General features: G+C 41.4%; 1 protein-coding gene across 7 annotated transcripts in view; it reads right to left on the reverse strand.

Annotated features, from left to right (window-relative positions):
* Positions 1–9,158, reverse strand: part of GAS2 (growth arrest specific 2) — a 142,857-nt gene extending 133,699 nt beyond the window's left edge. For 2 of the 7 annotated variants that reach the window (XM_050955470.1, XM_050955468.1), the window contains exon 1: positions 6,027–6,151. The gene's annotated coding sequence lies outside the window, so the exon portion shown is untranslated. Of the gene's footprint in view, positions 1–5,251; positions 5,785–6,026; positions 6,152–9,083 lie in introns of those variants that run through there. The other 5 variants (XM_050955466.1, XM_050955473.1, XM_050955467.1 and 2 more) reach the window with 5 other exon arrangements.
* Positions 9,159–18,351: the final 9,193 nt, after the last annotated feature.

Below are 18,351 nucleotides of genomic sequence, written 5' to 3' on the forward strand. Positions count from 1 at the left end.
AATATACAGCTTATTTCCCATTTGAATTTGTCTAGCTTCAACTTCCAGCCATTGGATCATGTTACATTTTTCTCTGCTAGACTGAAGAGCCCATTATTACGTATTTGTTCCACATATAGACACTTATAGACCTCAGTCAAGTCACCCGTTAACTTTCTCTTTGGTAATCTAAATAGGTTAAGCTCTTTGAGTCTGTCTCTACAAGGCATGTTTTCTAATCCTTTAGTCATTCTTGTGCCTCTTCTCTGAAACCTCTCCAAATTATCAGTATCCTTCTTAGATTGTGGGCACCAGAACTGGACTCAATATTCCAGCAGCAGTCATACAGTGCTAAGTACAGTGAGGTAAAATAACCTCACTACTCCTACTTGAGATTCTCCTGTTATACATCTAAGGATTACATTAGCTTCTTTAGCCACAGCATCACACTGGGAGCTCATGTTCAGATGTTTATCCACCATTTCCCCCCTCCCCCACCCCGCCACCTCTTACAGAGTCACTGGTTCCCAAAATAGAGTCCCCATCCTGTAAATATGACCTACATTCTGTGTTCCTAGATTTATACAGTTACATTTAGTGATATTAAAATGCATATTGTTTGCTTGCATCCATTTTATCAAGTAATCCAGATTGCTCTGTTCTCTTCATTATTTACCACGCCTCCAATTTTTGGGTTATCTGCAAACTATATCAGTGATGATTTTGTGTTTTCTTACAGTCATTGATAAAAATGCTAAATAGCATAGGGTGAAGAACTGAGCCCTGTGAGGTTCCACTAGAAACACTTCCATTCAATGATTTCTCATTTACAATTACATTTTGAGTCCTATCACAATTAGCAAGCTTTTAATCAATTTAATGTGTGCCATTGTAATTTTAATATTGTTCTAGTTTTTTAATCAAAATGTTGTGCAGCACCAAGTCAAACACCTTACAGAAGTATAATACATCCTCACTATTACCTTTATCAACCAAACTTCTAATCTCATCAAAAAGTTTGACAGGATCAGTTTTACATTAACCCATGTTGATTGGCATTAATATTACCCTCTTTTTATTCTTTATTATAATTCTATATCAGTCACTCCATTATCTTGCTCACGATCAATCTCTGTCTGACAGGCGTATAATTACCAGGTCATCCAGTTTATCTTTTAAAAATATTAGCTTTCTTCCAATCTTCTGGAATTTTCTCAATGTTCCAAGCCTTATTGAAAAGCAATATTAATGGTCCAGTGAGCTCCTCAGCCAGCTTTTTTAATACTCATGGATTCAAGTTATCTGGACCTGTTGATTTAACATGTTCAGCTTTAGTAGCTGCTGTTTAACATCCTCCTGAGACATTAGCAGAATTGAAAGTGTTATCATATGATATGACTATATCATCTGCTTTTCCAAAATACAGAACAGAAATATGTATTGAACACTTCTGCCTTTTCTGCATTATTACTGATAGTTCATACCATTTCTATCTAGAAATGGAACAATAACATTGTTAGGATGTACTTAAACTCTCCCTTACTATCCTTGACTCAGCCTATGTGGGACCAATGCAGAAAGTCAATTTGCAAGTGAGCTGGTGTTACCTAGGACTACTGAAGGAATTGTTGATCTGAATTTAGGCTGATGCAGTGCCCTCCATGTTCTGCACAACTGGTGTTCAAGGGTTGTGTGGCATCTTGGTCATGGATTAGAGGGGTGAATTTCATGCATATAACACAAATACTCAGGGTTTATGCTAGTGGGCCAAATTTCCTCCTGTGTGAGATGAGAGTTTGGAAAGCATACTAGCTGCAGAAGTAGCAAACTATACTATAAAGTAAAAGGTTCACATGATACATAACTCAGCAGTAGCTTCACAGTCACTGGTAACAGTGGGAAAACATCTTGGAAGTGAGTAGCCAGTGCTTTCACCACAGGGACTGCAGTCTAATGCTACACAGAAGCAGTGTATACTGCCTTTGTCTGCAGTTGCAGCTGATGTCCCTCTCTCAATCTCCTGCTGACTTAGAGAGTAGGTAATGTATTGGATAGCAGTCATTTTGGAAAGGGAGAAAACTGAGGATCAAAAGCCAAAGCAGAGCTCATGACTATCTGGCATGGATCTCTGCTGGATCACCCTGTTAGTCTAATCACATCAAGAAGGGGATAGAAAAGAACAAAATTCTGGCCCTTCAGCAGAATTTCAGAGTGTTGTTTGGTGCATTGGTTGACTCATTTGAAATAAGCATATGCAAATAACTACATATTTGGGGGGTTAGCAAAAGAGGATATTAAAAATTAGCAATTTTAATAGATCAAATTTTCATCATTAGGGCACATAAATTGCAAACACAAAGTCTATTTGTGTAAGCAAACATGAACCTGCACACAAATGGGGTCTCTTGCATGCAATCATTGCTTTCAGAACAAATGCAGGTTTTGCATACACAATAATTTTGAACATAAAATATGCAGGTGAAATCTAAACACCCACATTTGAAAAGTTGATCTTACTAATGTTATTAAAAACAAAAATACAAGTTGTCCTTTGCCCAGTGCTTATGGTCCTGCAGACTCAGAACATGTATGAGATTAGTCTACAGACTAAATGCTGCATTTGAAATAATCTTTTGTTTTGTTCCTAATATATACATTAATTAACATCTTCCTGAGAGCTACAGAGGTAAACAACAATTTATGTAATTGTTTTCCTTACTGTCTGGAAATTCTTCCCAGTAGCAAAATCTGCTAGACAGTAGAATAACTTCCCAAGGGAAGTAGGGGAAGTTCCATCACTTGAGACACTTAAAACTGGACTAAAAATAGCACTAAATAAAATATAGATAACAATCAGATGTTGGCAAGGACAGACCATATATGATCTAATCGGTCTTGTCATCTCTGACTTCTAAGATGCTATGACGTACTATAGCATACCACAATAATTGCTCTCATTGTACCCTTTAACTCTTATGAAATAATAGAGACTATACTTATCCAATTCTGATTTTGCTGCCATGACAGATTATTCTTACTGGACCCTTAAAGAATTTTACCTTCTATAAGAAATTAGATGTCACTCTTACCTACATTATTTTAAGCACACATATCTCTAATTTTAATTAGAGAGACAAGGTGGGTGAAGTAGTATCTTTTATGGGACCTCACTCATCTTGTCTACTAATATCCTGGGACCAAGATGGTTACAACACTAATTTTAATTGTCTTTTCTAACTACATGAGTTAATAGGATAAAACCTATTTGCACAGATGCAGAAAGCAAGATTATAATTTGTAAGAAATTCATTTTTTCTAGTTACTTTATTATCCTTATAACGATACACAACTAATTTAGCCCAATCTTTCTGGTGCTCTCCCAGATTAACTTGGAGTATACTGTACATGTTAAAAAGGAGGGGGAATAGAGGGGAACCACCATCTGAAACTCATTAATCAATTAGAATTTTTAAGGGCTTACATCAAAATGTGATCTAGACTGATAAAGTAAACTCTCATTCACAAGAAGCTTTTGTCCCTTGTGTTATGAACATACAGGATACAAATGTGCACTGTACCTAAAATGTGTATCTGGAACCTGGCACAGGATTATATATTGATATTTTGAACTTATAAGACCCTGGGTTTGAAGTCAGCAACAAATTAACTTAAAAAAAAATCTTTCTAGGTTACTGAAAGCCTAGGAATTTTAAAGACGGTTTTTACCAGAGACAATGTTGCTGTCTTGCTAAATGTCTGTCCCACCAAAAGGAAAGCAGGAATGTCATTTGTCTCTCTCACACACATAACAACAAAGCTTTAGGAATGTTTGATATTAACTTTGCCATAAAATGATATGTTCTGAGTAATGATCCTAAGGCAGGCAAATGATCTAATAATCCTAAGGCAGGCAAAAATCCTGATAGGTGATTTGCAGGACTGCAGGGTCTAGCTCTTACTCCTTATTTTTCTATTTGCCTAATCAAAATGATAGTTTAAAAAATCTGTACAGAAAGGTCAAATCTAAATCTTAGTCTCCTTTAGCTAAAGAAGTGATAAAATGTATTACAGATAGCAAATTTTAATAGGTGTTTGCTTCACGAGTTTAATTATGTTTTTAAATGCCTGCTGATTTGTGCAGAATAATGTGGGTTTATTGCCAATAATCACCAGGTCCTATGACTTTGCATTTAATTCTTAAATGTTGCTAAGCCTGCTCCTGCTCCCATGAAATCAATGGCCAATCTTAAATCTCCTTTCTGATCAAAATTATAATAAGGACATAGGGTTGTTTTTGTTGTTGTTTTCAAAAGCCCCTAACTGATTCAGGGGCCTAAGTCCCACTGAAGGTCAATAAGAGCTGGGTGGCTGGAAGTAATGCTAGTTCCACATGCCTCACCTCCTTTATCACGGTTTGGCTGAGGTTCCAACCTGGGTTCCATACTGTAATTCTCATCAGATGGCCTATTATACCATATGAAATGAATTTAGGAATGTCAGCTAATTTCCTATTAAATCACAATCCCCATCACAAAACCATTACACTTGGCACAGCCTCGGCTCGGCAGCGAAGAAACAATCCAAGCTTTAATGTGCGTGGAGACTGGAATAAAAGTACCTTCTCCCCCCCGCGCAATTTCAAAGAAATGTCAGATGTGCTCCGGAGGTGACCGGGAGGAAGGCTGCAATGCGTCTGCCACAGATATTAGCAAAGAAAGCTCAGTCCCTTTACCTTTCACACGCAGGCAGAGCAAGCCATGCTGCTATGCTAGGCGATCGCCCTGCTGCCCCGCATGGCTGCAACAAGGAGAGAGCATTCCTCGAACAGGAATGGATCCTTTCTAAAAACCATATAACTCTGTGGAGCAACCAGAAGATCCCAGCCTAAAAAGCAAAGCCTGCCAGCCCTTCCGCTGGTTGTGTCTGTTGCGTGAGAAAGAAGGCAAAGGAAAAGAGCTCGGTTTAGAATTAGCGCTGTCCTGCCAGCCCTTTGGGGGTGTCAAGACTGCCCTAATTCCAGTGGCCCAGCTCTGTGGGCAGAATGATGGCACTATAGTTTGCCAAACCTACCTTTCCCTCTACTTCCAGCCATAGGGCTGGTGAACGGGGTAGGAGCAGACACAAAGCAGAGAAGGGTCCCGAATAGTGCCCGAGACATGTTACAAGACTTTCATGCAACTAAGGCAAAAATATTCTCCTCCTGGGATCATTCTGAATATTTTGTTGCCAAACACTCACCCCTAGCCCGAACCCTAGTAAGTGAGCAGCTCACCGTCTGATCCATACTATTCTGGGTGGTTAGGATTAGTTTGCTCTCTTCGGGGCCCATGCATATGAACCCGGACCGATGGCTTTGCCGTGGGTGAGTGTAACTCAGATTCTCAACTCCGGCTCATTAAAGGAGAGACCATGCAAACATTCATGGAAGGTTTATCTGCATTCAAAAGCGTTCGTGTTAGTCGCGCGGAGAGGCTGCACCCTGGCAGGCTCCTGAACTGGAAATAATGATTCTCAAATCATGAACGTTGCTTCCTTCCAGCCCGCCGCCACTTTGCTGCCGTGACACTTTCAAACTCCGGATCGTCCGGGGAGAGGGGGAAGAATGCTTCCCCAATGAGTAGGCAAACGAAAGATTTTTACCTGTGCAGAAGCGCACCGATTGCAATTTGCAAACTTCCTAGCCCCGCTCTCCCCTCCCCTTGCCTATACCTCTGCTCCAGCGCTCTAAGCAGTTTCCCCTGCTGTATCCATTAATCAACTCTTTGGAGGTGAGATTTCTTGCAGTTTCAAGATAAGCGGAAGAAAACAAAAGAAACCCCACTCTAAGGTGACTAGCTGAAGGGAAATAATCTTTTTCTTGCTTAAATTCCCCGACCCCTCTCTCAATTCAAATGCAGCCATGAAACAAACAACCAAATCAAACACATTTTAAAAGAGCCCGGGGTCTGACTTCTGTAAATGCAGCCAAATGCCTGCACTAACTGCAGTAGCAGTTAGCAGAGCTCTCTCCCCGCGTTAGCCATTTATTAGTGGTCAGCATGCCTCACCCCGCACTCCTTAAGCGCTTGCTTGGAAGAAATCTCACTCACTTTCTTCTTGCAAAGCCACAAAGCCCTTCTCCTCCTGCAGCCCGTCCCGCTCTCCCAGCCTGAGCACACCACCACCAGCAGCAGCAGCACTGCCACTCTTCATACTTCTGATCGCTCCACTTGGTGCTCTCTTTGGGAAACCTCTCTCTTCCCCCCCCCCGAAACAGATTTCCTACATTTCATCAGTCCACATAGACTGAAAGGAAGTTAAATGCTTACTTTTTCTGGGGGACGGCAAGCGCAATTGACACTGAATTACCATTGAAACTCTGAGATATTGTATTACAAGCCCTTGGCAGGAACTTGGCGCTTAGGTCCAAAGTGCCTTTTATTATTATTCCCCTTCAAAACTATGGTGGGGAGGGGCCAGGGATGGAGGAAGATCCCATATTTTAAGCTTAGACTTTTTTTCCCCAAAAAATTGCTGGCTAGGATTTTTTTAAGCACTTACTAGCACCATTTTATATTATAAACCGTTTGATTTTGCTGCCCATAATTTCAACTTTGTATCTTGTAGGCATTGTGTCTTTGATAAAGAGCTTTAATTACACTTTTTCTAACAAGATTTCATGCTCTTCTATAATATATTTTAAATTAAAATAGATACAGAAAAATATATGGAGATATACCCATCTCATAGAACTGGAAGGGACCCTGAAAGGTCATTGAGTCCAGTTCCCTGCCTTCACTAGCAGGACCAAGTACTGATTTTGCCCTAGATCCCCTCAAAGATTGAGCTCACAACCCTGGGTTTAGCAGGCCAATGCTCAAACCACTGAGCTATCCCTCCCCCTAAAACCAAACTTCTTGTATCTCATAGAACTGGAAGGGACCCTGAAAGGTCGCTGAGTCCAGATCCCTAGATGGCCCCCTCAAGGATTAAGCTCACAATGCTGGGTTTAATAGGCCAATGCTCAAATCACTGAGCTATAACATTGATAACTCAATGTTGTGCTTCTAAAAGATCTACTAATTGGTGAGGTGTTTTGTTTGGAAAGCTGTTTAAGTTGTTTAAATACCCACCCCACTTTTATTGCATTCGGTATATTTCAATGTTATGGTAAATGACAGAGATAATGTTCCCTAACTGTTGTTTATTAGTCCATTTTTTGTATGTGCAGAGAAGCCCTTTCATGAATTCAATAGAGGGAAACAGATGTTCAAACTTCTGCTTCTCCTTGTGAATGGATGGATATTATTGTCTTGTTGAGTTTTCTAATGGCATCATGTTATCGCTTTCCATAAGAAAGTCCCAGATGAATAGCACACAATTATTTTTCTTTTATAATGCTACTTAATTGCTCTGCCCGATCCACATTATGAACCATTATACTGAAATGGAATTGTCTTAACCAGTCAGAGTGGAGAGATGCAGCTCATACTGACCCTTATTTCTCAGAAATGCATTTTTTTTTCACTCTGATCAGCTGGGAAATCTGATTTGCATAATTAATACATGCTTATTTCTCAATACTCTATGTAAGCAAATTACAGTACTCTGATTATTAACCAATCAGCTGATCAGTAAGTGGAGGTTTTATGTAAATTAATGTATCCTGACTGGCTATTCTAAACCTGGCTGGTTTGGCTATTACCTGCACAGCTGGGGTTTTTTTCATCAAATCACTGAGACTCCATGGAGAAGTACATAACTATGATGACATTTATCCATCGTGTAAGTATCTGCACATTATTAACTAAACTCCTGGAGTCCTTGTCTAGCATTTACAGTGTAAAACTTGGGATGGATGTTCTGAGGGCGGTCTCTTCTTTGTTTAGTCCAAGATCCTAGAAAGGCACGTGAAGGGATAGCTCCAAAACTGTGCATAGCCCTCAAAACTCCGCACTGTTATGCCCAGGAGAAGAATAACAGAACAAATACTGAATTAAAATAAAAATCTGACGACAAGTAAAGTGAAGTTAAAGACTTCATGTGAATTTGAGAAACAATCTTTTAAAGAATAGTGAGCAACATTTATATTCCATATCAATTCAGTCTTAAAAACCATCTTGAGCCGAGAAGGAACTTTCCAGTACCACTGTATTGATGAACGACCTGCTGTCATCTAATAGAAAACTTTAAAAATATTCCATTTAGAAAATGTTCTGTGTCTCTAGCTGAGTCTTCCATGCATGCACTATCTCCAAAGCACATGACTTCCTACTATATTCAGGAAAAATCCTACACATGGACGATTCATTCTCATAGAGTTTGGCTATATTTAATCTTTTTATACTTTTATTATTTTAGTTGCTATGATTACTCATCATCACTTGGAAAAAAATTGTCAAATGCTAGAAGGGGAATATGTAACATACTGTACAACAGTTAAAATCCACAACACCTGTACAATTTAACCGTATCCAAGAAGGACTGGTTGGAACAAACTACCAAGCATGCGTCTGAAATCAACATTATACATATACTTTGGCGCCATCAGTAGTTACACCACAATTATGAGTGCATTGAGATTTGCACTTAAAAAGTTAGGACTAAAATCTCTTTTTCCTACTTTAGTAACTGAATCTAGCATCTAAATTTAACACAGTAGCTTATCAAACAATCTTTGAATTTTCTGTGTAAGTTTATGTTAATTTGTTAACTTTTGCAGAAGAAACCATAAAAATGCTCCCCTTTTGAAATTTTGTCCTGTTTTCTTCAGATTTCCTTGGATCCTTCTAGCTGAACAAGAGTCCCCCAAAACATTCAGCTTTATGCACTCATTCTGGAAACATCCAGACACAGACCACCACCAAAGGACCCTGGGGGATGAGTGGGCATCAAGGGGAGGGGCAACTATAGAGAGGGGGTAGCAAGCAGAGTGAACAGGGCTTGAGGAGGCCTGAGGAGAAAGCAGCTTGTGAGAGGATGCCTTGGTTCCGCAGAAAGTCTTAGTCAATGCACATTCAGTTTCAATTATTGCTATTCTGTGTCAAAATTACTACCACGTTTAGGACAATATGTTCCATACGTGGTCATTCACATAACTTTAAGAATAGGAAGGGTGACATTACCTCTGAATATGGTATTGCTGAGACCACCACTTGAATATTGGGTCCAGTTCTGTTGTCCACATTTTTAAGAGGATGTTGAAAAACTGGAAAAGATTCAGAGAAGAGTTATAAAAATGATTTGTGGTGTAGAAGACATGCCTTATATGCCTCTAAAGTAGTTCCAACTATTAAACTTATGGCTAAAGTTAAGAGATTATGTGATCATGGTCTATAATTATCTACACCGGGAGAAGCTACACTAGAAGCTCTAACGGCTGGAAGTTGGAGTCAGCAAAGTTCAAAGTGGAAATAAGATACAAATTTGAAGGGGGGGGTAATTAATAAGTTACCAAAGACTGTGATATGTTTTCCATCACTTAGAGTCTTTAAATCAAAATTGGATTTTTTTCCCCTCTAAAATAAAAGCTTAAAAAAATAATCAGAGGTTACAGCATTTATCTTGATGCAGGAATTGTTAGGTGAAGTTCTATAGCCTGTGTCATGCAGAAGATCCCATCTGGTCATATGGGAATTCAGCATTTTTATATCTTCATTAAATAGAGTAGAGGAATGAACAGACTGAGGGTAGAATGCGTCATCTCTGTGTCTGGCAGCTTGAAGAAGAAACATAAATATTTTGAAAATGGGCAAACTTTCAAAAGAATTCAGTCACACATTGAAAGTAACAACTGGATTCATCATTTCAACTGTCATGAAAATTAGGCATGCCAGAAATTAACATTGTCTTTATAAACCCATTGCACATGTTGATTTTATAAGCATTTATCAATTCTGCACTAAAATTTACATTTTTATGAATAACATCTACAGATAATTTTGACACTATAAGGAAATATGATTTACCTCTTACTGTGTAAATTTGCTTTACCACAAACACTTTCTATAAGTATAGTTTACACATCATTTATAACTACTTCAAAAACTTTCACAAAGTTTTATTGCTATCTGTCACAATTGTGAATTCATTGCTATAGAACACAGTCTGAGCAAAAATACCAAATGACATTGTGTTGACAATTGCAAATCTCAACAATAATAAATTTTTTTTTTTTATCATAACTTGATGTATTAATTAAGGCATCACTACTCATGTTGATGCTCTTATGTAACCTTCCCTAATACAGAAAGGAGACTGATGATCTGTATCTGGCTAGATATGTACAACATTCTGTCCAGGATGGTGGAAAATGGATGCTTACCACAGTAATCTATGACATTATCACTTCTAGAATTGGCTAAAAATAATTTAAGGTACCATAGCTCTTACAACCATTCAACAATAAGAAAATCCTTATTTGCACAGATTACTACTGTTGTTTTTTAACATGCTTACTAGTTTGCTAGGTGCTTCACAAAACATATAGAAGACACTGTTCCTCCTCATAAAATGTTATAATCTAAAGGTCAGATTCTGCCACTCTTACTCACACTGAGTAGCAACTTATTCCACCAGCATCCCCAATAAACTCAGTGGGGCTGCTTATTACAATGAAGTAATAACTAAGGGTGTCAGAATCTATCCACTATGGACACAAAAAGCAACAGGGTGAGGGGGAGGTAACAGGAGGACAAGAGTTTAATACCGATGTTGCTTAGAGGGTAATATGACTTTTGATGGGTTTTTAAGGTATGACTGGGTTTGTATTTTTTTTTCATTTTAGTATGTTCTCAAAGTATTCTTTTATTATAGAAATATAATTTTCTTATCCTGTATTGTGGCAGGGCAGCCATTTACTAAGCACCCCTTCATGACCAGGGATCACTTTGAAGGGACCCTTCTGCTCCTAGCTCCCTCTTCAGGCCCCTTAAGCACACCACAACATCACTCTTGTGTTTAATAGCACCTCCACCTAGGTCTAGTTTAGTAAGATTCAAACAGCCCCCAAAGTCCTTAATAACAAATTGCTCAAACTCTCCTCAGAGAGTCTCAAAATAAAGGCCATTACCGTGATACAAAAGTTCATACTTAACCCTGGTTTTTCTGCCAAACACAGAGCTCTTCCCCCTCCTCACTCTACTCCACCCAAAGCCATCAGTCTTAGCTCTTTCTAGCTGGCGCTTGTCACGGAGTCCCTGGGTGATGCTCTGGAACTGCTCCCCACAAAGCAGTCTGGACTTTGGGGAGCCTCCTCTCGCTTGGAGCTGACTTGTTCAGGCCAAGAAGCTCACACGACTTCGCCTCCTGGGTCTCTGCTTGGAGCATTCAGCATCCTCTGCACCTACGTGTGCTTCCCCCAGTTAGCCCGCCCCAGAGGGGTCCTGGGAAAGCCACAGGGTCCTGCACCCCCACTTCGCAGTCAGATGTGACTCTCAGCCAGCCTGTAAAACAGAGTTTATTCAATGATAGGAACACAGTCTAAATCAGAGATTGTAGGTACCGCGAGTCGGACCCCTCAGCCGGGTCCATTCTGGGGGGCAGTGAGCCAGACTCCCACGTCTGCACTTCATTCCTCCTCCCCAGCCAACTCCAGACTCCAGAACCCCTCCAGCCCCTCCTCTCTGCTCAGTTCCTTTCCCAGGCCACGAGGTCACCTGATCCCTTTGTCTCCAACACCTTCAGTTGTCACCTTTGCAGAGGAGGGGCCCAGGCCATCAGTTGCTAGGAGACAGAGTGCCAGGTATTTAGGTGCACTGGCCCTTTGCTCTGTAGCAATCACACACTCTTATTCCACCACCTAGATACTTAAAAACTGCATAGGGGACACTGAGGCACCAACACAGTAATCAGAGAAAACATAAAGAACGTTCCCAGTTCGCCACAACTTGGCCCTAGCTTCTTTCTCTTTCAGTGTCTCCTCCATTCTGAGGGAGAAGGCAGTCTGTATCCTGCCTTCCTTCAGAGAGCTCCCTCCTCCTGATCAGCTGGAAGAGAGGAAAGCCCTGCCTCACCCTCAGCAGGGTTCCTCATCCCAGGCCCTTAAAGCAACAGTGTCCTGGGATTTTTCCCCCATCCAAATCTTAATTTCCTGGGACGGCTTCCTCTCACTGCTGTCAGGCCATTTCCTGAGCCTTTGTCCAATCCAACTCCCTGGAACAGGGTCTTCTGGATTCCTCTACCAATATATGGCCTATTACAAGTGTTCTTTTGGGTCCCCTTCACTTTTCATATTCGAGCATTGCATTGATAATATGGGAGTTACTTACATGGACTGAAGTCAAAATAGACTCTGTAGACTAATGATTTTTAAGAAAGTACTTTCTGTCTGATAATATTATGCATTAAACAGGACTTTCATAGTTAACTACACTGAAAGTTATGAACACATTGAAACACAGAAGATCTATTCTTGATGTTAAATTCCATCACTGAGCCAATGAAATACTTTAGGTTGAAAATAATAACATTTTTCCCTGTAATGCTAATCACATGATTCGTAACTAAGACATTTTTTGTACTGTGACTGATTAGAAAGGAATGATGAGCTAGTTTTCCATAGGACTTAACTGACAGATGCTGTGCCATGGAGCACATTTCACTATCATGTTATACAAATAGTCCACATGTAGATCTCTGCTTTTTAAAAAGTAAGCAACTGTTCCAGAACAAGGATAACGGAAAAACAATGAATTATTCAAAAAGAATGCAAATCTTTAAGAACAGGTAATTTATTTACAGCCCATTCTGCCTGACCACCTGCTCTCTTTTGATTGGTCATAATTTCACCTTCCTGCTTTTTCACTTTACTTTTCAATTCTTTCTTTCTTCAGACACAAATCTAGGTTTCTCTTAAACTCATTAATAACTCTTTCCTCCAATTTCTTTCCTAGTAACCTATTTCATGTGTTTACGAGCTCTTATGTGGAATTGTTTTTGCTGAGTTTCCCTATATATTGTTTCTAGGACCCAATCCTTCCTCTAACAACGTAAATGGTAAAAAACCCCATTAACATGAGTGAAAACAGCATTAGGCTTTAATTTTTAGATTATTTCCTCTAGTTTGTGACCCTTTCATCAGCACGAACATTCTGAGCTAAATTGTAGGCCACTGCCCCAAATCTGGAAGAGCCATAACTAAGCAGAGATGATTAAGAATCTCCATTCTCATAGCTGTGGATTCATCCCTAAGTCCTCACAACCTAAGCACTTCCATATTGCTACTGACACCTTGAGAGCTGATTTACAGTTATTAGAGATATTACTATATTTATAAGACATTACTCAGTGGGGTAAAAATAAAAAAGTACATTTATTTAAATAGGCCTTCTTATACCGTTAGAAGCAAATGCTAAGCCAAGCAGATGCCAAGGATCTCACATGGATGTGTTGGGATATGTGGAAGGGATGGGGATGTGTCTTCCCTCTAAACTGCAAACTGGTTGTGGAACCTTGATCTTTTTACATTGCTATGCGGGAAGTTCCTGGAAGAGAGTTCCACACCATCTGAGGTAGTGCACACCCGCTACGTATGTATAGTTCCCCTACTTCCCTGCCCCCTTTACACAGCAGAATTGTGAAATTTCACTGCCAGGCTTCTATGGCCATGGAGGCTGAATATGTCCCCTAATGCAGTATGAGGAGAATTAGGAGCACATTTATAGTTTCAGGTAGGTCTGTTCCTCTTTCTTTCTCTACTATTTTCTTTGTCCTCACTTTCTTTCTGTTGCTTTTGATCTACCCTTTTTCTTTTCTTCACCACACTCTCATCACCTTTACGCTGCTCTCCAGGTACACTTCCTATAACTATTCCCGGTCTTCTCCTCAAAGATAAACTGCTGCAATCAGTTTTACCTCCCCACTCCCTCAACCCCCCCAGCTTCTCCTTCTTTCTCCAACTGTTCAAAGAGTCATTCCTAAACCTCAGGAAAGGCTCTGGTTCCAACAACCCTTTCCATTCTTCTGTTAAAGAGGCATCACTTAAAACATTCTGAATGGAAAGAACATCCCTTAGTGTGTACCCCATTACATTGTCACATGAAACAGGTCTCCAGCTCATTTCATGAACATAAATGACTCCCATTCCTTAGGAGCTGGTAGACTTATGTTCTGTTCCTAGCTGATCTGTTGTGTGACTTTGAGCAAGTCACTTCACTCTTGTTTTAGTTGCCCTCTTTTGTAAAGCAGTTTGACATTTATAAATGAAAATCATTATTTAATAGCCATGCGTTATTATTAATTATTTATTAATTATAGTCTTCTTCTATTTACATAAGCCTCCCTCATTTATTTCTTTGTCTCTTCCCTAGGTCCTCTATCTTTCTTCCTTTTGTCTCTCTGTCCATATATAGGATAGTATGCTGTGGTTAGAACAGGAAAGTCAGGAAACCTGGGAATAATCCTGGCTCTGACAGCCACTTGCTGTCTTAACCAAACAGAAAACTCACGTGTGATCTTGGGAAAGTCATTTTAATTGATCTTCCACTTGCCTCAGCATCCCAATCTATAAAATGCTTATTGTACCAACTTCACAGGCATGTTTAAGGCTTATCAAGTAGCATTTATGAAATACTTTGAGATTCTCAGATAGAGCTGCTAAATAGTATCTATTTTGATTTATCTCTTTTACTTTGTGCCAGCATTTCTCTTGTCATGAAGAATTTGCCACATTCCACAATCCCTTCTTTAATGATGATCTTCTAGAACACAATGGATGTGTTGTTAAAATGGCTTCCTTTGGTGGAAACCCCTAGATTTATTGCACTATTCCCTGAAATGTGACACCATAGACCAGTGGTTTTCAATCTTTTTTTCATTTGTGGACCCCGAAAAATTTTCAAATGGAAGTGCAGACTCCTTTGGAAATCTTAGACATAGACTGTGGACTCCCAGGGTTCTACAGCCCACAGGTTGAATTCCACTGCCCTAGACAAATACATATATAGCTGCTGATTAAAGTCATCCCATTATTAATTGTTGTTATATTCATACTAAGCACAATAATATACATTTGGTACCGTTGATTCAGTTTTTATTTTTTAATCTTGGAAATCATTATTCTGATTAAATATATTTACGCATTCTGTAGGATCTTTCCTTTTAGTGCCTCTTCATATTCCCCCTCACTGGCAATGGTTCTTTATTCTTGTGACAGTGAGTCATTCTGATGTCCATGTGTGGGGATTGTTTTGTTCAGCAGGTTTCTTGTTTGGTATGAATGCACAACGTCTTGTCGAATGCTCACTTTTGGTTTTCTTCTAGTGAGTGATTTGTCCTGTCTCTGTTTATACTACGGACTGTGCCTTAGGCATGTTTTCCTAATTAGAGCTGGCTGAGCCCTTCTTGCTTTCCTGGGGCTTGTCATAGGCTGAATTACAAACAGTGGTGAGACTAGTTACCCAATTCACTTCATTAATGACACATGTTGCTGAAGCACATTGAGAGACTATGAAAAGCTCAAATTTCAGACCAACCTAAAAACCAGACGCTCAAAACCAACGAGAAGAGAAAGCCATAGATAATAAGCCAGAGCTTTATCCTTTGTAAATAGTGTAGGACACTTGAAAATAAGACAGGGCAACCCTTTAATTTAACTTGGAGGTGTGCAGCGCTGGGAGTTACAGCTGTGTTGGTACAGCTGTGTAGGGACAGCGCTGCAGTGTGGCCACACTGACAGCTACCAGTGCCGCAGTGTGGCCACATTTGCAGCATTTGCAGCACTGTTGGGAGTGGTGCATTGTGGGCAGCTATCCCACAGAGCACCTCGTCCCACTTAGGCGCCGTGGGTTGTGGGAAGGGGACGGAAGGGTGCGGGTCATTCCGCTTCCTGTCCCAACGCCCGTGGTGCATCGCTTCACATCCCAGCAGTTTGACGCCATTGTGAGTCTCTGTGCAGTGCGATTTATGTGGGAAATGGAGCCTGAGCTGCTGAGGACTTTGCTGATGAATGTCGCCAGCACATCACATTTGGCAGTTGAGCTATTCCTTCAGCTCCAAAGTGACAGTGAGGATTCCGACAATAATATCGAGTCGCCTGACGCATGTGACACTAAATTGCTTGTGGCAGTAACGGACATGCTCAGCACCATGGAACATCACCTTTGGGCTCGGGAAACAAGCACTGAGTGGTGGGATCACATCGTCCTGCAAGCCTGGGATGACGAGCAGTGGCTGCAGAACTTTCGGATGAGAAAAGCCACTTTCATGGGACTGTGTGAGGAGCTCCCCCACACCCTGCGGTGAAAGGACACCAGATTGAGAGCTGCCCTGTCAGTGGAGAAGCGGGTGGCTATTGCAATCTGGAAGCTAGCAACTCCAGACAGTTACTGATCGGTCACGAACCAGTTTGGAGTGGGAAAGTCGACCATTGGAATAATGTTGATGCAAGTTTGCAGGGCCATTAATCGCATTCTGCTAAGAAGAACCATGATTCTGGGGAACGTGCAGGACATTGTGGATGGCTTTGCACAAATGGGTTTCCCTAACTGTGAAGGGGTGATAGATGGGATGCATATTCCTATTCTGGCACCACCCCACTTGGCATCCGAGTACATTAATCTGAAGGGGTATTTCTCTATGGTTCTCCAGGTGCTTGTGGATCACCGTGGGCATTTCATTGACATTTACACAGGCTGGCCTGGAAAGGTGCATGATGCACACATCTTTTGGAACAGTGGCCTGTTCAGGAAGCTGCAGGCCGGGAATATTTTCCCAGACCGGAAGATCACAGTAGGGGACGTTTAAATGCCCATTGTGATCCTTGGAGATCTCGCTGACCCGTTAATGCCTTGGCTCATGAGACCATATACAGGGAAGCTTGACAGGAGCAAGGACCGGTTCAACTACAGGCTGAGCCGGTGCAGAATGACTGTGGAGTGTGCTTTCAGACGTTTAAAGGGACGCTGGAGATCTCTTTATGGGAAGCTAGACTTGGGGGAAAGCAGCATCCCTGCGGTTATATCCGCGTGCTGTACCCTCCATAATATTTGTGAAGGGAAGGGTGAAACATGCAGTCAGGAATGGACCTCCGAGGTTCAACGCCTGGAGGCTGAATTTGCACAGCCAGAGAGCAGGGCTACTAGAGAGGCCCAGCACAGGGCTACAAGGATTAGGGATGCCTTAAGGGAGCAATTTGAGGCTGAAAGCCAACAGTAATGTTTGGTGCCTTGCACGGGAGAGAAGTGCAGTGGTTACAATGATTTGCAGTGCCTGTTTTTTCCTTGGGGTATGGTGTCTCACTTTCTGCAATAATAAAAACTGTTTTAAAAGCAAAGAAATCATTTATTGAAAAGAAAGTAAGTAAAAGGGCAGGGAGGTAGGGTGGTGAACTGTACAGTCAGAGGTTTGAATATGTCCTGACTGGAATGCTGTGCAATGACTGCTGCACTTCAGGATGAAAATGCTGCATGGTGATGGGGGTTGAGTGCAGAGGGTAAGGGTCGTAGTTCTCAGGGCTGGTAAGTGAACATACAGGTGTTGGGGGCAGCTGGTGGTGGTAAGAACCTGGATGCTGGAGAAGGGGGTTTTGAGATGACATTGGGGCACAAGGGAGAGAGCTTTGGGATTGGGGGGGCAGCACGGTAGTGCTCTGCCTGCATGGCTACCAGTGACTGCATACAGTCCATTTGGCGCGCCAGGAGGCTTATCAGCTGCTTAGTGCTTTTCTTCTTAGCCAATTCCTTTCTCCTGCTCCTCCTCCTCAGGTTTTGTAGCTTTTCAGCAGTCTGTGATAGGGCCGGTATGTTACTAGTACTAGTCAAGGACACTGTCATTAGAAAAAAAACAAAAATGGAAACATTTATTACAGAGGCTGCATTGTGTATAATCACAGTGAAGGAGTTTTTAGTCTCATTGTAGCATACTTTACACATAGCAAGCACAGCACAGAGAGGCCACAGCAGCGAAGACATGGTGAGTAATGGGAAATGAGTGCTCTCACTGCCGCAGCTCACCTGGGAAGGGGAACTGCTTGGGTCAGGGCTGCACTAGGGTTTCTGTGCCTTGGGGAAGGTAGAGAGCAGCGTGGTGGGAACGGCACTGAACACTATCCCTACATTTTACACAGGAGTTAATCCTGCAAGATATTTTACTGCCGCAGCTCACCTGGGAAGGGCAACTGCTTGGGTCAGGGCTGCACTGGGGTTTCTGTGCATTGGAGAAGGCAGAGAGCAGCGTGGTGGGAACTGCACTGAACATTATCCCTACATTTTACACAGGAGTTTATCCTGCAAGATATCTCGCTGCTGCGGGTTACCTGGGAAGAGCAGGAGGGTCTTCTACAGCAATGCGGATTCCTCCCTGGTCCCTATGCAGCTTGTCTGTGTGCAGCAATGGTCCCCCCATCCCTCGCGGCACAGGGGTGCGGACGCGTTAGCCTGACTGGGACAAGGACCA

The sequence above is a fragment of the Gopherus flavomarginatus genome, chromosome 5 (genome assembly GCF_025201925.1).
Source record: "Gopherus flavomarginatus isolate rGopFla2 chromosome 5, rGopFla2.mat.asm, whole genome shotgun sequence".
NCBI lineage: Eukaryota > Metazoa > Chordata > Testudines > Testudinidae > Gopherus > Gopherus flavomarginatus.